This window comes from Ceratotherium simum, chromosome 25, assembly GCF_057802395.1.
Source record: "Ceratotherium simum simum isolate JZ-2026a chromosome 25, ASM5780239v1, whole genome shotgun sequence".
Classification (NCBI taxonomy): Eukaryota; Metazoa; Chordata; class Mammalia; order Perissodactyla; family Rhinocerotidae; genus Ceratotherium; species Ceratotherium simum.
In genome coordinates this window covers 47,544,005-47,567,706 of record NC_141924.1, presented here as the reverse complement: position 1 = coordinate 47,567,706, position 23,702 = coordinate 47,544,005, and the positions used below count along the sequence as shown (strand labels likewise).

Here is a 23,702-nt window from a genome sequence, read left to right as displayed (position 1 = left end):
TTTGTGTCAGCTGTTATTATATCATTTAATCCTCACAATAACCAATAAATTAAGTAATATTATATCATTATTTTACAGATGATGAGATTGAGGCCCAGGGCAATAACTTCCCAGTTATTACAAGATAAAGGGGAGAGTTAGATTTCTATCTCAGCTCCAAAGTCCTTGCTTTTAGTTACTGTGCATACCACCTACCAATTCCACTCTTGGGAGATTTGTAAAGAGAGTTCTGTGTAATTGCCAGGCACAAATACTGCTTGACACACTAGCAAGCTTCCCTACAGCTGCTCACCTGTCCATTTATTATTCACACTCCTCATCTAGGTTTTGGAGCTCTGATGCGTGGTCTGCTTGCCTGGATTCCAAGTCCTCTAATTATGACATCATTGCAGATCTTAAAATGTGCTGCCTGGTGCCTTGATGTCGCTGTATGTATGATTCTTGGTGTCATGTCTGCTTGCTTCTGGTCCATCTGCCTAGTTATGACTCACAGTTTCTTCTCATTCAAATGTCACCTTGATCCCTGTAACATCATCCTGTTTATTTTCTTCAGTACTTAATCACAATCTGAAAATGTAAATTTTTTTCTCTTCCCCTTACCACCAACAAGAATATAAACTCCGTGAGAGCAGAACCTCTACTTGTTTGGTTTTGTTTTGCTGCTTTATCTTCAGAACCCAGGAGAGTAGGCATTCAAAAAGTATTGAGTGGATGCACCTTGTGCCCTGACCTCATGACTCCTGTGCACTCGAGCTCACAGTTTGTAGTGGTGCTAACTCTCAGCCCGTCCCTTCAGAACTTGGCGCCGCTGAGGTGACACCGCCACCCTCCTTGTTCATAGAGCTTACTGTCACTTCGCTTCTGCTCTAACAGCCAATGCCAGGTAGTCATTCTTATAAGTGGGTCACAATTTTTATATTCCCTTTAACTAAAATGGAATTTTACTTTAAAGGAACTTAGAGATCTAATTTTTTAATCAAATTTTTAAAATAAATGTTATTTTCTGTTTTAATGTCACAAATTCAGTTAGGATCCCTTATAGGATTTTACACACTAATATTTTATTTCATTAAAGTGAGACAATATATGTAAAGCACTTAGCATATAGTAGGTACTCCAATGTTAATGTTCTTTTTCACTAGTAAAATTGCTTGCTTTTTAAAAAAGTGTAGATGCTTGAAACACTAGGAGGTTTGGTCTTATTGAGTACCTAAAAATTAAAACTTGAAATTTTTAATTTTGTCCTCAACAGTAACTCAAGAACTGAAAGATATTTTTAAGGCAAAGATAACTCCTCCAACACTCAAAGGCAGCAAAGATCACAGACAAGGTAGAAACAGGTACTTAAAAAGTTTCCAGACCTAATCCTTCTCTTGATGTGATTCTAGTGCATTCTTTTTTTTCTAGTTCATTCTTATTCAAAATAAAACCTATTTTATTTTTTTTAAATGTTGGACCTACAGATCTTTCAGATGGACCATGTATAAAGACAGCATGTGTCAGTAACTTATAGAGGTAGGTATTAATGTAGTTGATCATATTTCATTTTAAATTTTCTTGGATTTTCTTATGCAGGAGTGTGACTAAAGATAGAGTAAATCAATGGTGGAAATTATCTCAAATGTACTAGTTCAGTGCGTGAAATAAAGAATTGAGTTTTCTGATATGTGCTTTTAAGACATGGCCCAGCATTGTGAACTATTGAGAAGTATTAAATTTCTGTGTGATAATGGTTTTGAAAAGTTATGCACATGACTTTGGTTAATAACTTTAAAATGAATATTTGGAGCTATTTTGACTATAAATATATCTGACTTGACTATGATATAACTTTATGATAAAAAATCATTAAAAAATTAATCCCACTTAACCATGTTTGTTTTCAGATGGATTTATAGTTTTGTTTTTTCTTTCAAATTATTTTTCTTTTAAATATTAGCATGTACACCACAGAGTCAAAAAATGAACATTTGGAGGATAAAAATGTCGAATCATCTACAACTCCTCAGGTAAAAACTTAAAACTATACTGTAATATATGACATAAAAATCATTCTTATCTTAAAATTTATTTCTAAAGTTTACTTATTAGGTTTATTTTATATGTCTGGTTAAAAAATGAGAAGTGATCATTTAAAAAATAGCTAGTTTTAAAAAGGTCCTAAGAAATGAGCAAAAGGAATGAAAAGATGGAAAGAGGTGACTACGGATTATTTTAGAGGTAAGAGGGCAGATTTTAGGAATAATGAGAATATGGTTTATTATTTTTTGCCATATCCAGGAAAAACTCAGTAATTTAGACTACAAGAGGTAAAGACAAATCTGAATTAATTAAAATGTTGTGCTGTATATTTCAGGAGACCCAAATTTTTATTTTTGCAAGTGTACAGAGTAAGTCCTTAGACCCCTTGTGGGTCTAGTTTTACTAAATAATAATTGCTAATAATTAGAATTATAAGTTGTTTATTTTTTAAAATAGAGGTTTCTACAGTTGTTAAGGGCCCAAAAGTCCTTTTAAATATTTAAGATATTTACTATTGATTCTAATTACTGTATTTCTCTAAAGACTTCATCCTAGTCTACGTCAATTTATTATACATTCTAAAATAATATGGTTTTACTGTATCTGACCTTTCAACCACTCTAGTCAAAATCCACCTTTGTGGGGTCGGCCAGGTGGTGTATCAGTTAAGTTCACACATTCTGCTTTGGTAGCCCGGGTTTTGCAGGTTCGGGTCCTGGGCACAGACCTACTCACCGCTCATCAAGCCATGCTGAGGCAGCATCCCACATAGAAGAGCTACAACTCTACAACTATGATATACAACTATGTACTGGGGCTTTGGGGAGAAAAGAGAAAAAGAGGAAGATTGGCAACAGATGTTAGCACAGGGCCAATCTTCCTCAAAAAAAAAATTCACCTGTATGTCTTCACCTTGGCCCTTTTGTACAGTGACTTTCAAAAAAAGTCTCTACACTAGAACTCCAACACACATGATCAGGTTTAAAGAACATTGATATTAAAAAGCTACATAATGCTTACATCAGCTGCTATGGTGCCTCTCTCCCTAGTCATTAAATGTTTCCTCTTCCCTTCCTTAATCTGTCCACGCTCTCTAGCCTTTGTTACCATGTCTGGGGCAATGTGATGTTCTCTCTCCACTGCACTAGAAGTGTTATCAATACACTCAAAGTTATGCACACATGCCATGTGTGCATGCACATACATGCATAGACACACACACACACACACACACACACCATGATGATGGTAAGGCAAATCTAAAGATCTCATTTCCAGGGCTAACTCAAATCTATTTTGTTTTTTACCTTGGGAGAAGCCTTACAATATTCTCACAAACCCAAGATGTCTTTTTTTCCTAAATCAGCAGTTTTATAATTAGACTACCTACCATTAAAAGCCTGGAAGATTGAGGTATACCCATGAACTATCTAAATATGTTATCTGTAAATAATAGTGGAAGCATGAATCTTGAATTTCTGAAGGCTTGATCTTTTTCTCATTTTGCTTTCAGTTATATAATTTTTCAAATGAAATGAGTCCAAGTAAAATTATATTTTACCTCCTTTCCATTTTAGTTGTATTTTCATTCCATGAATGTTTTGTTGAATAATCTTTGGGAGTTAGACTGAGGAGGGACAGTTTTAATTATTCTCTCCACTGTAGGCTCACTTATTCAGTATGCATAAATCACAAATGAAAATGGCAAGGACTCAAGTCTATAAAAGGCTGAGTCAAGGTGCCCTGAAAAATTCACTGCTGTGACATCCCCAAATACCTAGTGATATAAAGCATGAATATTCTTTTGTATGTGTAATTCTCCATGTTGACAGTAGTGATATGAATTTAATTATGAGATTTGGTGGTTTCATACGTTCATAAAATTGTATGGAAAGTAGATTTTTTAAAAGATTTCCTTGTTTTACTTCAGATCCTCAAAGATAGTAATGCTAGTGAACATGAAGAAACTAAGGAAACTGTCTTTCCAAAAACAGAGGAAACAAAACCACAGATGGAAAAGAAGAGTTCTTGTCCTCCACAAGGAACATTGAATAAAATTATTACAAATGGTATGTGAAATAAGAAATGTAAATGGAAAGAAAATGAGAAATATATTTGATAAATATTAAAACACAAGCCAACAAAACCACTGCTTAATCTATATACTCCAGATCAGATGATCAGTTCTAGTACAAGCAATATGTGGACAAAGAAGAAATATTTCCTTCAATCTGTTGAAAATAATAGTAATTGCCTAATATATCTATATTTTAATGTTTTTTGCTGACTTTTTATGTTAAATTTTGGGTTTTAGAAATATCATTGGTTAAAGATTTTTATTTAAAATCTACTTTTGACATTTGGTTTTAAGTTAGCTAGAAGGAACATTATACTTCTGGTGATATTAAGGTTATTAAAATAAGGCCCCAAATTTTAAAACAACTGCTGCCTTATAAAGACTTGTATAAAACTTGCTTTCTCACTATAATTGGAAAGTATTTCATTGTCACCAAATATTTATGAGATTTTCTTGATTTTTTTCTAGATATTCTTTATGATTAAACTTGAGAGAGAGAGAGAGATTTTGACCTCCAGAAGTATAGAACCTATAGAAAACAAAAATGAGATTGAAATATGGTGAAGGATATGTAACTGAAGTTTTAAAATTTTATTTTCTTATGTGCTGCTTCCTAATTTAAAACTTTTGAAAGCAAATTTCATTAATTGATTTTTCAATTAATAAAAAGTAGGTGAAGTTTGCTTTTTAATTAACATCAGTATTTTTGTGTGTGTGTGTGAGGAAGATCAGCCCTGAGCTAACATCCATGCCAATACTCCCCTCCTTGCTGAGGAAGACCGGCTCTGAGCTAACATCTATTGCCAATCCTCCTCCTTTTTTTCCCCAAAGGCCCAGTAGATAGTTGTATGTCATAGTTGCACATGCTTCTAGTTGCTGTATGTGGGACGCGGCCTCAGCATGGCTGGACAAGCGGTGCGTCGGTGCGCACCCGGGATCTGAACTCGGGCCGCCAGTAGCAGAGCGCACGCACTTAACCGCTAAGCCACGGGGCTGGCCCAACATCAGTATTTTTAAGGCCCTGAATCTAAACTAAACTTGAACATCTGATTGGCCTCCTTTGTAAATATAATTTCTGCACGCAGGTCTTACATGCATGTTCCCGTGACCCTATTTAGCGAGCAGTTTCTGTAGAGCAGTTGTGAGGAGCAGGGCCTGTGGCAGAGAGGAAAGCATATTGGTCAGCAAAGATTGCCTGCGAAGGTTGAGGGCTGCAGCTTGCTCAGGCGCTGATTGAGGAGTTTATAACACGAGTATTGAAGCTATAAACTTATATACTTAGATCTATAACCCATTTCCCCCTTTGTTTTCTTTCACTTTTGATTTTGCATTTTAGAGAAATTTATAGGAAAAGGAGCTTCCTTGTTTCTCTCCGGGAGTGTATAGTCTTATACTCTTTTTCAATCTCTCTGTCTCTCTCTCTTTCACACACACCCTATGTTCATACTAAAGAAACCCTTAAAACAGCATATACTTTCTCTACAAATCATATTTAATTCCACGGTGTATACAAGTTAATTTAAATAAAAAATCTAAACTCTCAACCGTGTGCAGAAATCAGTCTCATCACTTTTAAGCACACCGTTTATATCCCTTATTTGAGGGGTGGCTTGCCCCATCTCAAAGAAATGGATATTCTAGGGCAATAGGTTTAGGTTTTAGACTATTACTCCTTTTTGCTTCTTCTTAGTTTACTTTCAGTAAATATACTAACATTTTCATGAAGTTATTTTTACTTTAAATAAATGAAAGGAAAGCTTTATTATACATCCAACTATGATTTTCAAATAATCTTGGGGCCAGAATTTTCCCATTAAAATCTTTTCATCAATTTTATGAATTAAGCAGTCTCAGAAGTTTAGAGATCAAAAATAATATCCCAGAAACTTTCAGTTTCTGGTCCAGCATCATCATGCCATCCTAACAACAAACAAAAAGTCAACCACTCTTTTTAGTTTCATCAAAGAAGTGAGGTCACAACACAAACTACTGCCCCCCAAATTGGAGATAGGCAGGTGGATACAAGGAATTATAACTTACCAGAGCAGAAACCTCTGTGGGAACAAGCACCATGGTGGGAAAACCTAAACTGTAATTGACAAATTGGCTGGAGGCTCAATGTGGACAAGTCTGAGAGTTAGAAACTCCAGGGGGAGCCCAGTCATGGTGGTGGGGGACACACTTTTGTGAGTTTTACCTCTAGCAGCCATCTGGCATGGGGAGGGGGAAAGTAAGCACTGTGAAATGCACTAGAACATTCTCTCCTTCTTAACAAGACCTGCCCTCAAAATAAACTATTTTATCAGAGCCTAACCTATGGGGGTTTTATCAGAGTCCAACCAACCTGGGAGAAGAGAAATACCCAACTCCAGCCCCCTGTGAGTGCTAGGTAGTTCATGCTCTGAGAAAAAGATAAAGCAAAGTCAAGAGACAAAGAGTGCCCGGGGTAATAATGTATATAAGATGATGAAGAAGGTTTCTTGGATGGAGATATTTGAAGGCAGCCACCTGGTTGTCAAGGGGAAGAGGGAAAGAGCAGAGGAGCTGGACAGCATCCCCAGGGGAGAGAGGGGTCAGAAGTTGGACTACGAAGACCTTTGGACAAGTGCCAAGGACTTAGGGTTTCATTTTGAGTTTTCCCAGAATCCATTGAAGGGTTTTGTGCAGGAGAGTGACAAAACACTTTTAAAATATTCCATCTTTTTTCCCATTATTTGTCTCCTTTACTCTCTCTCAGTAGAATTTTTTTAGTTTTAATATATTTTTATTAAATGTATTATCAAATATTTGTTTTCTTTTATTGTTCTTCTACATAAGAATTTATTTTCATTGTTTTCAGAATGGGTGTTTTAGCTAAAAACTCATACCCACCCCTCAGTACTTAATTCTGTGGCTCTATAAACTCAGTGCTGTGCCAATGATTCAAAAGTCTCTGTGAATTAATGCAAGAAGATAAACCTCCAGGGAGCTGTGAGAATGGCCCAGGGTTACTTTGACTTCTGGTTCTCCTAGTTACCCCAGAGGCTATATTAGGATATATTCAAGTACATTAAAATCAGATTAGCTGGGACAACTCTCTTACATTCTCTGGATCCTGTGGAGTTTGGTTCCCAGGCCCTTAGATCTTTCCTAAATTAAATTTCATAGAGCAGTGTTTCACAAAAGTGCATCAGAATCACCTGGAGAGCTTTTAAAAACAGCTGTCCAGTCCCTGTTTCTACAGATTCTGACCCCAAAACCTGGATTCTGATGTGCAACCAAATTTGAGAAAGACTATCCAAGATCAGTCTTAGACCCGCCACATCCTTCTAGCAGATCCATAACCTCCTGTCACTATTCTAACAGTAATTAGGACAGCCTTTAGAAAGCAAGTAATGTGTCCAGAGTGGCTAAACATGAAACCATTATATACAATTTGATTTCTGATTCAGAGAAAAATATGTTCTCCTCTATATTGAGAGGAATTCTATATCTGACTTTTACCTGGGTTCTTATCTATAAATATATTTGTGATCTGACAGTTATCTTGATATTTTTATAATTTTCTAGGGAATCCTTTGAGAAAAATTTAGCAAATGGTGTAGCTACATCGATAGCACACTGAAAAGGTGATGCCATGAGGCGAGGCCCACAAATAAGATCTTCCCAAGATGTGGAAAGTAGCTTAAGTTAGTGGAGTGACAATGCTTTAGGGTGTCAAAAGGCCTAGGTTCAAATTCTGAGTAATTTAACTTTGTAGAGCCTTAGTTTACTCAGCTGTTAAATGGAGAAATAGCATGTATGTGTCTCATGGGGTTGCTGTGAAAACCAAATATAAAAATGCATATTAAAGTATTTTATTAAGGACTAAACACATGCAACCTATCATTCCATTTAGATTTCTAGATGGTATATACCATTGGTTCACTGCTCAGGAAAGAGTGCTCCTTCTCCACATTCATCCCTTGGGATGGAGTCTGCCAGACCTTTGAAACTTAGATGAAGGACACTCCAAATCTGAAGTTCTTCCAGGTAATTTAAAACCACAAAGCAGGCCTCTGAAAAGACTGAAATCTATTTGTAAATGTATTTATAATGAAGCTACTAGTCTTGTAACACTTGCAAAAGCCCACAGCAAAAGCACAGAGAACTGATGACACGTGGTATCCAGCATTATTATTTTATCCAACTAGTGTTTCTCAAGCTGATCACATGCTACAAGTAACATATTATGTTAAGCACCACAGTGGATATGGAGAAGGATTTACCATCAAACAGCTTATAATTATGCTGGAAAAACAAGGTGTACACCTGTGAACATTTAGGTAATAATAATAAAACTTGAACAGCTGTACCAGAGGATATCCCCATAGAAGCGACGAAGCAGCAGCCTGCATGGGGCCGTGGTGCTTTCATGCTCTGTGTGTGTGTGTATGTGTGTGTGTATGACAGAGAAAATCTTAAAGTTTAGAACTCTCATCCAGAGAGGAGAGGAAAAAAGCCCCTCTAGCAATGATGCCTTTGGTTCCAAGTAACTCTTTTATTACATTAAACTTCAACATTTGACTATGGCTTTAAATGGTGTGATTTTCTATGCTTTCTCTCTGCCTTGTTCTTACCTATGTGAATCCCTGGTCTCTGTTTACAACCTCCTCCCACCAGGATGAAAACTGTGCTTGGCAAATCAGAAATACTAAATACCCAAAACAGTAATGATGGAACACAGAGAAGAGAGATGTCAAGTGAATAATCCAACCCTGAGGGTTAAACGTCTAATGAGTTTCAAGAATTGACAATTGGCTCCTTGGAAAGAAGGTATTTCTGAAAGCTGATTTTTTTTTTTTTAGTTAGCTAAATGATGTGCATTACTGGTATTTTCTGAACTCAGAGTCTGCAATTACCAAAAATTTTTAGTAGTAAAAAGTTCATGGATTTTAGAGTTCAAATCTCAGTTCTGCAAATTTTGACTTTGGGTAAACCATTTAATTAGATTAACTAGTCCGTTTTCTTGATGAAAGCTTCAACTGTTTAATTTATATGGAGTGGAGCAAATTTTATTTTGTTGAAAACTTTGAACTGGTCTGGGAGGCGCACAATTCAAGAGATCAGCCTTCCTGTAATTAACTGTCAAGTAAGAGCCCAGAACTAAGCAGAGAAATGCAAGTTGGTTAACTTCAGGAGGGTTTAAATTCTGATAAATTTTTTAAGAATGGCTTTTTATGGGAACGTTTATCCCACCCAGTAGTTCACTGTATAAAAACAGCAAGTGTGTGTGGTTATGGAAAAGGCACCTTGAACTCCCATTAGTCTCCCCCTGCTCTTTCTGGTTATCACTGGAACTCCTTTACTAGGAACATTAATTCAGGATTTCTGGTAACCTTGTGTCTGACAACTCTTCCCCTAGAGCTCTGTGCACACAGAGAGCAGGCCTCGGAGGCTGTGGAAGGTTGGGGAGCTTACAAGGAACTCTCTTATTGTTATTGTGGTAACCCCTAGACTGGCAAAGAGGAGCAGAGTATGTCACCCCAAAATAGGCCACTTTGACCTATTGATTATTTTGAATTAAAGGTACTTGAGAAATAGCCCGTGCAAGAAGGATATTTTGACCCTCCTTTGTCTCCCTGAAAGCAAGAAATAAATCTCCCATGTGAAGGGAAGGTAGAAGGCACCCTTACTACCAGAGATGGGGAATTTGGGGCCGAGAAGGATGTATAAACAAATCTTGTTACTTCTTCACCAATATACGACTCCAAGCCCAAACCCTTTTCGCCTATCAGTTCTTCACAAATGTATTGTTTCTTTGTCTAAAAGGCATAAAAGCTTCCTGCTTTGGTCACTTCTTTCAGTCTCATACCTTTATGGGTCTCCCATATGTATAAAATTAGATTTGTTTTACTCTTGTTAATCTGTTTTACATAAATTTAATTATTAGACCAACCAAAGAACCTGAAGGGAAGAAGGGAAAATTTCTCCACCCCTCCCTAGTGCATTGGCTGGCAAAAGGAACCTCTGCGACTCATCACTTGACTGGCAGAGTGTTGTTCTCCTCACACACAAATGTGTCATGGCAAGCTACACAGCTCACAGAATCCTGAGAGGCTAAATGGAAGAAGAGAGGGACAATTGTCATGTGGATTGTTGTCCTGATCTGAGCAAAACAAACTCAAAAAGCAAACTATCCTCATGACCACAGAAAGCTTTTCAGCTCTAGAATGACCAGGAGAAAATCTCTGATTTCTTCACCTTTGTAATCACAGAATATAGTACACTCGATGTGCAACTTCCCTGCCTGGAATCTAATTTTACTGAAATTCTCCAAATTGTGCATATAGGATAGCAAAAGGTTTAGATATTTTTGTATATTAGTGATTAAATAAAATCAGAAATTAAACTATTGGCGTGAACAAGAAAACCAGTTGGTGCAAAACAAATTTATTTCCAATAAAATTTTAAAGGGTTAGAGAACAAAAGTGTTCACCTTCTAAGGCATCAGCTGAGGCAAAATTTTGCCCCTTGGTGTCTCCCACAAGTGCTTCATTCCATTGGCTAATAGTCAAATTTTATTATTCCACTACCACCATCTTGTATGCTCCAACTTTTCTCTCTTACTAGATTTTCAAGTCCCTTCTGTGTTAAACTGAATTAATGGTGCCTCAATACAATAAACTATATAAGTCTATGGAGTGTATAAAGATAGAAGGAATATAAATGATCATTTAATCTATGAGTCAAGGGCCAAATCTGGCTTCAGAGATGTTTTGTTTGGCCATTACAATGTTAGAAAAAGGATGAAGAGAAGAATTTAAGTGACTTTTGGTGGAGCAAGCACTCTTCAATTTATCACAGAAAACATCCCTGTATCTTATACCAGGCTTCTGCACAGAGCACATAACTACTATATTTTTCAGTCCCTAAAATCCTTTGAGGTTGCTATGTCTGAACCCTCCTTTTCTTTGTAAATAAAGTTTTATGCTCAAAGAGGTAAAGTGATTTGCAAATACTCCTGATAAGTAGAGATTAAGTATTCCAGAGAACTAGTTTAGTACAGCTCAACTCTGTATATTAGAGTCTCCTAAGACCCTCTTAAAAATACTTATACCTGTGGCCGGCCTGGTGGCATAGTGGTTAAGTGCACACACTCCGCTGTGGCGGCCAGGGGTTCAGATCTGGGCACACACTGACACACTGCTTGTCAGGCCATGCTGTCTGTGGTGGCGGCCCGTATAAAGTGGAGGAAGATGGGCACAGATGTTAGCCCGGGGCCAGTCTTCCTCAGCAAAAAGAGGAGGATTGGTAGACGTTAACTCAGAGCTGATCTTCCTCAAAAAAAATAAATAAATAAGTAAAACTTATACCTGAGACTTAAACTCAAAGTTTCTGATTAAACTAATCTTGGATGGGGCCTTGAAATTGGTGATTCCAATGTGCAGCTAGGGTAGAAACCCATTGACACAGCACACTCCCAGATTATCACAGAGGAGATTTCTATTCCAGAATGAAAATCAGGATAGAGTTGCTCCTCATAGGCAAATATGAATTCCTTGCAGAAACATGCACACTTTGTGTTAAATTCACTGTGTAAAATTCATTAAAAGAGCCTGACTTTTGACTGTCAAGGCATACATAAAGGAATATTCATTTTGTGTATATCATAATAAAAAAACTGGAAGCAAAACTAGAAACTGGAAGCAAATTAACATTAAGCAATAGGTTTATTGGTTAAAAAACAGGTTATAGACAATAAGACAGGACTTCAGTATTTTAAAATAAGGCTTTGTTGCATATAATATATGTATAGCAAGAAAAAAAAAGGGCCTTGTTCACCAACTAGAAACTGGGAACAACTATCCCAGGTTCCTTAATAAATTAAAAATACAAACTTTTGCTTATACACAAATATAAACACTCTCTCTAAGAGTTGATTTATGGTCTATAGAGAAGGTAAGGATGTGTGATTCTCAGAAAGGAGATACAATATCTAATAAGATTCAACAAGGGAGTGGGTAGTGGGCCCTGAAGTCATAAATTAACAAACTTTAAGTTAATTTTTGAAACAGGTCTTGGTAATATGTATTTCAAAATGGTTGTGGTATTTATCCAGTAAATAAATTAGGGTACATAAAGGGCTTCACTCTTATAGCAGAATGTGTTTTCCAAAGATGGCCACATCAATATATTTATCCAATTTCACATGCTCTTCTGACAGTATAATTGACGCTCTTTCCACTGATATATAGGGGTCTATGTTCTCTCCCTTTAAATCTGCCCCATTGGAGAATCTAAATAATGCTATAGGACTTCTGAGGCTAGATCATAAAACATGATATAGATTTGGTTGGCTTCTCCTGGCAGAATACTGCTCCCCTGCAGAGAAGTCCACCATAGCCCATGAGGAAGGACCGTATAAAGCAGCCAAGATGAAAGGAACTGAAGCCCCCAAGGCAACAGCCAGAATCAATCTTCAGACATATGAGTGAACTAGATTTCACATGACTTCAGCCCACAGACTTTGAGTCTTCCTGCTAAGGCCCAGACATCATGGAGCAGAAGCAAGCCATCCCCTCTGTACCCTGTACACATTATTAGCCCACAGAATCTGTAAGCATAATAAATATTGTAGTTTTAAGCCACTAAATTTGGGGTGGTTGTTATGCAGCCATAGCTGATTAATATAACTGTGTATACCCGAGGGAGGAAAATTTTAAGAATACCTTTGACAGTTTTGGTAGACACAAGCACTGTATTCTTATAGATGGGGTAATTTTCTCATTATTCACACATTTGAAATGTACCGTTGATGTTATGGTGTAATATTTATTGACACAATTACATACACACACAGTCCTCACTTTGCAGGATGCTGCAGGACCATAAAAATTACTGTGCAAACTGAAACTGGACAAAGCAATCTTATTAATCAATGGGAAAAATATGATTGTTCCATGACATTCAAATTTTTTGTCAAAACATTAAAAACGCTCTTACTTGTAACTTAAAATACATAGGAAACTTAAAAATAGCAAAGCAATATTTAGTATACTGTAATTAAAAACATTGAGGATTAAAGTGTGATTTCTTTTTAAAAAATCACATTAAGAGTAGTTTGAAATCTTGCCATTTGTGACAACATGGATGGACCTTTAGGGTACTATGCTAAGAGAAATAAGTCAGACGGAGAAAGACAGATACTGTATGATTTCACTCATATGTGGAAGATAAACAACCAAACATATAGACACAGAGAACCAATTGATGGTTAGGGGGGTGGGAAGGGGGTTGGAGGGAGGGTAAAAGGGGTAAACGGGCACATGTTTACAATGACAGATGGCAACTAGACTTCCCGTGGGGAACACGATGTAGTCTATACAGTAAGCAAAATATAATGATGTATATCTGACATTTACACAACGTTATAAATTAATGTTACCTCAACAAAAAAGAATACTTTGAACAGTGCTTGCCTTTGATGCATTGTATATTTTCTATGACTTGATGGATTGTCATTATTCCTTTCTAAGTTTAGACCAGCTTTCAACATTGTATTCTTCACACTTTCAACATCATGCAATGTCTCAGAGTTCCTTTAACATAACAGTTTTCACCAGTTCACTTCCCCTGGAACATCTTCAGCCTGTACTCCTTGATGCTGATAAGCTTACCATCATGGAGTTCCTCTGATCACACATCTACAGTATCTCAAACAGTATCATCATAGCCATGCTCAGCTATCTCCTAATCACATCTAAGTTCATTTATAGTGTCATCACTTTTCATTTCCCTGCTGCATTTCCATCTTTCTTGGGCAATTCCCTCTTTTGATTATCCATTTTTTGGGGAGACAAGAAGGTAACAAAACTACACACTTTGTTGTCTGTGTGACCTGAATAACAGATATGCACTGAGTAATCACCAACAGACTTTCAAAGATGTAAAATGATTTGTCACTGATCATGATGTGCATTCATTATCTATGTGGTGATTTGAAGACTAAACAGGTAGCAGCATGGTTACTAAATAGCAGTAACTGAAATTAAAACCACATTGTTGGAGCATTGGTGCTATTTAAGTCATAGAAATAGAAATTTGTGCATATAGGAACCATGCAAAGTGAGCTCGCTCACTTTCTTTCTGTCTTTATACAGAAATGTCTGCTGGAAGGCAATTTTTAGCCACAATTGTAATGAATTAATAGGTCAAGATCTCAGATAGAATAGAAATCCAGAGAGTTGAACCTGACATTTGGCAACTGCCTTTGCCTTATGGCCATTTACAAATCTAGAGGAGGCTGATGAGAGGCTAACCTACATTTTTGGCAGATGGACAAAGCCAGGGGGACAAATGTTTGAGTCCAGACCCTACTGAGGCTGGCATTTTGGTAATCCCCTGCCCAGAAATTTGGAGTGGGACCCTAAACAGCCATATTTTAGATAGAAAAGTGAACCAGAAATAATTAAGCCCTCGTAAGGACTGCAACCCAACTTTGAGCTCTCTTGTTGGCCCACAAAAATCTCATTCCTTAAAACTGGATTAAGGAGAGTCCAGATTGATGGTGCCACCTTAAGAAGTGGAAGAAAATATTTTAGGCCTCAAATTATTTCTACAATTTTGCAAATGCAATATGTAGCTCATAATCAAAGATAAATAGAGAAATAAGGAGACTTGATAATATAAATGAGACCAGAAGAAACAACCAATAATAGGACTAGACAAGCAATGACTCCAGATATTGGCATTACTAGGCACTGGCTGAGGAGTCCAGCTCCTGTTTAAAAGCATATGTGCTATGGACTGAATGTCCAAATTATTATGTTAAGGGCAAATCCCCAATGTGATGGTATTTGGAGATGGGACCTTTGAGTTAATTAGGTTTAGATGAGGGTGGAGAACCCATGATGGAATTAGTGTCTTTATAAGAAGAGGAAGAAACCAGAGCCCCCTCTCTCCCTGCCATGACAGGACATAGTGAGAAGATGGTTGTCTCTAAACCAGGAAGCAGGTCCTAACCAGACAATGAATCTGCCAGCACCTTGACCTGGAACTTCCAGCCTCCAGAACTGTGAAAAATAAATGTTTATTGTATAATCCAACCAATCAATGGTATTTTGTTATAGCAGCTGGAATAGACTAAGATGTCATGTGTAATTTTTAGGCCTGACCACAGGTAATTACAAAGGCTTTACCTACCAGGCCTCATCTGGCTAGGCATGCTGTTTCCATATGTGCATTCCTAGCCTTGATGCCTCCATTCCTAGGTCTCTATCTGAAGCCTTGGACAGAGCTCTTCCTCAGGCACTTCTGTTGAGGCCTCCTTAAGGGGGAAGAAGATAACTTTGAAGATGATTTTCTGCACTCTGACTCCACATACAGTATTTTTCCACTCCGGGCCCTTCTCTTTCATCCTCTCCCCAACCCCAGGGTCCATAAAACTGCAGACCCTGTTTCAGACTCCTTCAACAGTGAGATGACCCCCATGTATGTGCGGATTCACCTGACCTGGACCAGTGTGCTGCCATTCTATGAGAGAAAATACAATAAGGGGAGTCAATATCTTTCCCAGTTTTCGTCCCTTGCTTATACTATCACAGTAAATGATTAAAGACTAAGCTCTTGAAAGTGAAAATGTTCAGAGAAGTCAAGATGGTGGTGTAGGTGGACTCTGAACTCACCTCCTCCCATGGACACAGCCAATCTACAACTACTCGAGAGAGAAGTGAAAACTGGATAAGGGGAACTGCTGAAACAAATGACAATCCTAATTGAGGTGGAAGAGGCAGAAACTCCCTTCTGGAGAGAAAAAAAATGCCATCTTCACAAGCTGCAGCACTTCACAGCCACCCAGGAGCAACCCAAAGGAACACAGCCTTCCCTAGAAGAGTGGGGCCCTGAGCCAGGGAGTGCCTCTGCTGTAGGCGTTTTTTGGACCCAGCACAACCTACCCGAGTGGCATACTGTTTGACTTTGCTTGCTACTAACAACATTGGGGAATAACTGCAGAAAAGCTGGTTCACAAAGAAATTAAAGCCAGCTCTTAAACGGCCCATGCATAAATTCACCCATCTTGGAAAGCAACCTGAAATCACCAGAAAAAGAGGTGCATAGTCCTTTGGTGAAAAGAGACTCATCTGATAGGCTCTGAGTGCATCTTGATGAGAGGTGAGACCTCTCCAGGGACTGGGACATTAGTGGCAGCCATTGTTGTGTCTTGGTGTGGGCGTGCTGACACACTGGCAGATGCCATTGGAGTTCTCCCCAGGGCCTGCTAGCCCAGGGTCTGCCCCACCCACTATAGCACTGATTTGATACAGCTCAGCCAGGGCAGGCAGCCCACCCTAGGGACTGGCCCCACCCAACAACAAGCCCTCAGGCAACTTGTGGGCCTGCATAGATTGGCGACTGGATTCTCTGCAGCCTGGTAACTGGGTCCGCTGCTGTGGGGCAGGGCGTGTGCAAGGAGTGGGTGGAGCGAGTGGGGCTCCTGCCTTGGAGAGACTGGGTCCACTTCAGGGTTGGAGTGTGCATGCAGGGCAGGACTGTGTTGACTGTGTGTGTGGACTTGTGGGTGGCGGGGTTTGTCAGCTGCAGAAGACTTATGCTTCTCAAAGACCCACATAGGGGATTGGCCCTACCTCACAAAGCCTGAAACAATTGGGTGATCACATGCCTGAGGCCAGCCCCACCCAGCTGCAATCCTCAGAGAGCTGACAAGAGCCTTACAGGCCAGAGGCTTATAACAATTTTAAGCCCCTGAACCTAACAACCAGCCACACTGGGGGCCTACTCACTTAATAGAAACACTGTAACAGAAATGTGCTATTGGACCTTGCAGCCAACTGTGCTAGGGCTCCCTACACACAATAAAGAGACTGAAAGGCCCACAACAAGTACATGCAGCTGAGCATTACAAGCAGCTGGACAGGGGGACCGCTCAGCTTCGCTGGGCACTTATGGGAAGAGCAACCCTGCCACAACAGAAGGACACATGTATCCCACACAGGGGTCACTCCTGGAACATTTGGAACTGGTGATGAGAGGGAAGAACACTGCAGGACCTCATAAGGCATCACTTATATAAGGTCACCTCTCCAAGATCAGGAGACGTAGCTGACCTACCTAATAGTTAGACACAAGCAAGGGGAAAGAGGCAAAATGAGGAGGCAAAAGAATACATTCCAAGTAAGGGAACAGGACAAAACCCCAGAAAAGGAACTAAATGAAACAGAAATGAGCAACCTACCTGACAGAGAGTTTAAACAAAGAGTGTTAAGGATGCTCATTGATCTTGGGAGAAGAATGGATGAACTCAGTGAGAATGTCAACAAAGAAATGGAAGATATAAAAAGAACCAATCAGAAATGAAGAATACAATACTGGAAATGAAAAATTCACTAGAGAGACTCAAAGGCAGAGTAGAGGATACAGAAGAACAGATCAGCGAGCTGCATGAAAGACTAGAAGGAATCACCCAAGCTGAATAGATAAAAGAAAAAAGAATTAAAAAGGGTGAGGACAGGTCTAAGGGACCTCTGGGACAACATCAAGTGCCCTAACATCCATGTTATAGGTGTCCCAGAAGGAGAAGAGCGAGACAAAGGGGCAGAGAATCTATTTGAAGAAATAATAGCTGAAAACTTCCCTAACTTAAGGAAGGAAACAGACATCCAGGTACAGGAAGCACAGAGAGCACCAAACAAGATAAACCCAAAGAGGCCCACACCAAGACACATCATAATTAAAATGTCCAGAATTAAAGATAAAGAGAGAATCCTAAAAGCCGCAAGAGAAAGACAAGTTACATACAAAGGAAAACACATAAGGCTATCAGCTGACTTCTCAGCAGAAACCGTATAGGCTAGAAGAGAGTGGCACGATATATTTAAAGTGCTAAAAGGAAAAGACCTACAGCCAAGAATACTCTACCCAGCAAGGTTATCATTCAAAATGGAAAGAGAGAGAAAAAGTTTCTCAGACAAGCAAAAATTAAAGGAGTTTGTCACCAAGAAACCAGTTATACAAGAAATGCTAAAGGGACTTATCTAAGAGGGAAAGAGAAGACCACAAATAGGAAAAATTATCTATTTCCATGATAAGACGGTAACAGAAATATATAAAAAAGAGGTTAGATATGATATCCAAAACATAAAATGTGGGAGGAGGGGAGTTAAGAGTAGAGCTTTCAGATAGAGGTCACACTAAAGAGACTATCAACTTAATATAGACTGCTATATACGTAGGTTACTGTATATGAACCCCATGGTAATCAAAAACCAGAAACCTATAATAAATACACAAAAAACTAAGAGAAAGGAACTCAAACATAATACTAAAGAAAGCAATCAAACCACAAGGGAATAGAGCAAGCAAAGAAGAAAGGAACAGAGACGAACTACTAAAACACTGAGAAAGAAGAAGTTAAAAAATGGCAGTAAGCACATACTTATAAATAGCTAATTTAAACATCAACGGACTAAATGCTCCAATTAAAAGACACAGGGTGGCTGATTGGATTAAAAAACAAGACCCATATATATGCTGCATACAAGAAACAGACTTCAGAACTAAAGACACTCACAAACTGAAAGTGAAGGGATGGAAAAAGATACTCCACACAAATGGCAATGAAAAGAAAGCTGGGGTAGCAATACTCATATCAGACAAAATAGACTTGAAACAAAAACTAGAACAAGAGACAAAGAAGGGCACTACATAAAGATCAAGGGAACAATCCAACAAGAGGATATAACACTTGTAAACATCTATGCACCCAATGTAGGAGCACATAAATATATAAAGAAATTATTAACAGACATAAAAAGAGAAATAGTAACACAATAATAGTAGGGGACTTTAACACTCCACTTACACCAATGGATAGATCATCCAAACAGAAGATCAATAAGGAAAGATTGGACTTAAATGACACACTAGAACAGATGGACCTAGCAGATATATACAGAACATTCCGCCCCCAAAACGAAGAATACACATTCTTTTCAAATATACATGGAACATTCTCCAGGATTGATCACATATTAGGCCACAAAAGAAGTCTCCATAAATTTAAGAAGATTGAAATAATAAGCATCTTTTCTGACCACAACAGTATGAAACTAGAAATCAACCATTGAAAGAAAAACAGAAAAGCCACAAATATGTGCATATTAAACAAAACGCTACTGAACAACAATTGGGTCAACGAAGAAATCAAAGGAGAAATCAAAAAATACTTGGAGACAAATGAAAATGAAAATATGACATGCCAGAATTTATGGGATACAGCAAAAGCGGTTCTAAGAGGGAAGTTTACAGCAATGCAGGTGCTTCTCAACAAACGAGAGAAATCTCAAATAAACAATCTAACAGCATGCCAAAAGGAACTGGAAAAAGAAGAACAAAGCCCAAAATCAGTAGAAGAACAGAAATAATAAAAATCAGAGAAGAAATAAATGAAATAGAGACTAAAAAAAAATAGAAAAAAATTAATGAAACCAAGAGCTGGTTCTTTGAAAAGATAAACAAAATTGACAAACGTTTATCTAGACTCACCAAGAAAAAAAGAGAGAGGGCTCAAATAAGTAAAATCAGAAATGAAAGAGGAGAAATTACAACAGATACCTCAGAAATACAAAAGATTATAAGAGAATACTATGAAAAGCTATATGCCAACAAATTTCATAATCTAGAAAAAATGGATAAATTCTTAGAATCATACAACCCTCCAAAACTGAATCAAGAAGAAATAGAGAATTTGAATAGACCAATCCCCAGTAAGTAGATTGAAACAGTAATCAAAAACCTCCCCAAAAGTAAAAGCCCAGGACCAGACGGCTCCCCTGGTGAATTCTACCAAACATTCAAAGAAGACTTAATACCTATCCTTCTCAAACTCTTCCAAAAAATTGAAGAGGAAGGAAAGTTCCCTAACTCATTCTATGAAGCCAAAATTACCCTGATACCAAAACCAGACAAGGACAACACAAAAAAAGATTACAGACCAATATCACTGATGAACATCGATGCAAAAATCCTCAACAAAATACTAGCAAATCACATACAACAATACATTTAAAATATCATACACCATGATCAAGTGGGATTTATTCCAGGGATGCAGGGATGGTTCAACATCCACAAATCAATCAACGTGATACACCACATTAATAATATGAAGAATAAAAATCACATGATCATCTCTCTAGATGCAGAGAAAGCATTTGACAAGATACAGCATCCATTTATGATAAAAACTCTGAATAAAATGGGTATAGAAAGAAAGCACCTCAACATAATAAAGGCCACATATGACAAACCCACAGCTAATATCATTCTCAATGGAGAAAAACTGAAAGCTACCCCTCTAAGAACAGGAACCAGACAAGGATGCCCACTGTCACCACTCCTGTTTAACATAGTACTGGAAGTCCTAGCCAGAGCAACCAGGCAAGAGAAAGAAAGAAAAGGGATCCAGATTGGAAAGGAAGAAGTGAAACTGTCACTATTTGCAGATGACATGATTTTATATAAAGAAAACCCTAAATAATTCACCAAAAAAACTTTTAGAATTAATAAATGAATACAGTAAAGTTGCAGGACACAAAATCAACATACAAAAATCAGTTGCGTTTCTATACACTAACAACAATGCAGCAGAAAGAGAAATTAAGAATATAATCCCATTTGCAATTGCAACAAAAAAAAGAAAATACCCAGGAATAAACTTAACCAAAGAGGTGAAAGATCTGTACACTGAAAACTATAAAACATTGCTGAAAGAAATTGAAGACGACACAAAGAAATGGAAACATATTCCATGCTCTTGGATTGGAATAATTAACATAGTTAAGATGTCCATGCTTCCTAAAGCAATTTATAGATTCAAGGCAGTCCCTATCAAAGTTCCAACAACATTTTTCACAGAAATAGAATTGACAATCCTAAAACTTATATGGAACAACAGAAGACCTCGAATAGCCAAAAGAATCCCAAGAAAAAACAAAGCTGGAGGTATCACACTCCCTGATTTCAAAATATACTACAAAGCTACAGTAACCAAAACAGCATGGTACTGGCAAAAACAGACACACAGATCAAAGGAACAGAACTGAGAGCCCAGAAATAAACCCACACATCTATGGACAGCTAATTTTCAACAAAGGAGCCAGGAATATGTAATGGAGAAAGGAAAGTCTCTTCAACAAATGGTGTTGGGAAAACTGGACAGCCACGTGGAAAAAAATGAAAGTAGAGCATTATCTTACACCGTACACAAAAATTAACTCAAAATGTATTAAAGACTTGAATGTAAGATCTGAAACCATGAAACTTCTAGCAGACAACACAGGAAGTATGCTCTTCAACATTGGTGTCAGCAACATATTTTCAAGCACCATGTCAGACCAGGCAAGAAAAACAATAGAAAATATAAACAAATGGGACTACATCAAACTGAAAAGCTTCTGCACAGCAAAGGAAACCATCAACAAAATGCAAAGACAACATAACAATTGGGAGAAGATATTTGCAAACCATATATCTGATAAAGGGTTAATCTCCAAAATATATAAAGAACTCATACATCCCAACAACAAAAAAACTAACAACCCAATTAAAAAATGGGCAAAAGACCTGAACAGACATTTCTCCAAAGAAGATATACAGATGGCCAACAGACACATGAAAAGATGTTCAAAATCATTAACTATCAGGGAAATGCAAATCAAAACTACAATGAGATATCACCTCATGCCCATCAGAATGGCTATAATTAACAAGACAGGAAACAACAAGTGTTGGAGAGGATGTGGAGAGAAGGGAACTCTCATACACTGCTGGTGGGAGTGCAAACTGGTCCAGCCACTATGGAAAACAGTATGGAGATTCCTCAAAAAATCAAGGATAGAACTACCATATGACCCAGCTATTCCACTGCTGGGTATTTATGCAAAGAGCATGAAAACACCAATGCATAAAGATACATGCACACCTGTGTTCGTTGCAGCGTTATTCACAATAGCCAAGACTTGGAAGCAACCTAAGTGCCCATCAAGGGACGAATGTATGAAGACGATGTGGCATATATATACAATGGAATACTACTTTGCCATAAGAAACGATGAAATCCAGCCATTTGTGACAACATGGATGGACATTGAGGGTATTATGCTAAGCGAAATAAGCCAGACAGAGAAGGTCAAATACCGTATAATCTCACTCATAAGTGGAAGATAAAAACAACAACAAATAAACATGCAGAGACAGATATTGGATTGGTGGTTACCAGAGGGGGAGGAGGGGAGGGAGGAGGGCAAAAGGGATGATTAGGCACATATGTGCGATCATAGATTATAATTAGTATTTGTGTGGTGAACATGGTGTAATCAGTGCAGAAATAGAAGTATAATGATGTACCCCCGAAATTTATACAATGTTACAAACCAATGTTACCGCAATAAAAAAATAAAACAACAACAAAAAAATAAAGACTAAAGTCTTTCATTTTTGGCTTGTTGTCTTCATGGGCTACTCTAACATCTGACAGTTCAGCAATCTCTCTCTCTCTCAGCTCAGCTGAGCTCCCAACAGTAGCTTTATATAATTATGCTTACTAGATTCATGGAGATACAAAATAAGTTTAAAATTTTGACAGAGAAGTAGAACATAGCTTTCAAAGGACAAAGCAAATTTGGAAAAGAACAAAATAAAAATTCTAGAACTGAAAAGTAAATAATATTAAGAACTCAGTGGATGTATTTGTAAGTGAACATCTTAGAAACAACTAGAGAAACATTAGTGAACAGGATAAATACCAGAGAAGAAATCCAGAAAAAAAGCCCAAAGAGGCAAAATTTTGAAGAGAGAGAGAGAGAGCACATGAGAATATAATAAAAATTCTAAAATACATAAAATTATAATCCCAGAAGTTAAAGATAGAAATAGGTTGAAGCAATATTTGAATTGAAAATAACTAAGAACTTTAAAACAAACGAAGGACTCCACAGAATCAATAAGTGCATGGACTGCATGCATGACAAAAAACGAATTCCCCATCTATACTTATTATAATAAAATCACAAAAATAGAAAAAAGAAAGAGAAAACCTGACAGTAATCAGGAGGGGGAAAAAAGAAGAAAAAGAGAAAGAAAGGAAAGAAGGAGGGAGGGGGGGAAAGGAAAAGAAGGGAGAAAGAGAGAAAGAAAGAATACATCAAAGAAGGAAAAATTAAACTGATATCTAATTTCTCAACAGCAAAAATGGAAGCTGGATCACAATGGAAAGATAGCTTCAATGTGCTGAAAGGATACAGTGACAAACTTAAGAATTATATACAAAGCAAAAATATCTTTTAGAAACAGAGAGGAAATGAAAACATTTATAGAAAAAAGCCCCTGAGATTTGTCATTAACATAACAAACTAAAGGTTAATAACAAAGGATGTTTTAGGAAGGGGGAAGGGGGAAATTCCAGATAACAGGATGGAGAAGCAGAAACAAATTAAGAATAACAAAATTAATAAATATGTGACGCATAAATATGCGTCAAATAAAGAATGTATAAAACAAAGATAATATGTAATCACTTTAAACTTATGTATAATTTAAATACTGCACACAATAATAATAACCTAGA

General features: G+C 37.6%; 1 long non-coding RNA gene across 3 annotated transcripts in view; it reads left to right on the top strand.

Annotated features, from left to right (window-relative positions):
- Positions 1-22,355, top strand: part of LOC106801860 (uncharacterized) — a 43,546-nt gene extending 21,191 nt beyond the window's left edge. Inside the window, exons 2-9 of one of the 3 annotated variants that reach the window (XR_015556408.1) lie at positions 325-428; positions 1,253-1,340; positions 1,464-1,515; positions 1,940-2,009; positions 3,953-4,091; positions 7,977-8,110; positions 8,741-8,893; positions 15,331-22,355. This is a non-coding gene — a long non-coding RNA (uncharacterized LOC106801860). Of the gene's footprint in view, positions 1-324; positions 429-531; positions 884-1,252; positions 1,341-1,463; positions 1,516-1,939; positions 2,010-3,952; positions 4,092-7,976; positions 8,111-8,740; positions 8,894-12,430; positions 13,336-15,330 lie in introns of those variants that run through there. The other 2 variants (XR_015556406.1, XR_015556407.1) reach the window with 2 other exon arrangements.
- The last annotated feature ends 1,347 nt before the right edge of the window (positions 22,356-23,702 follow it).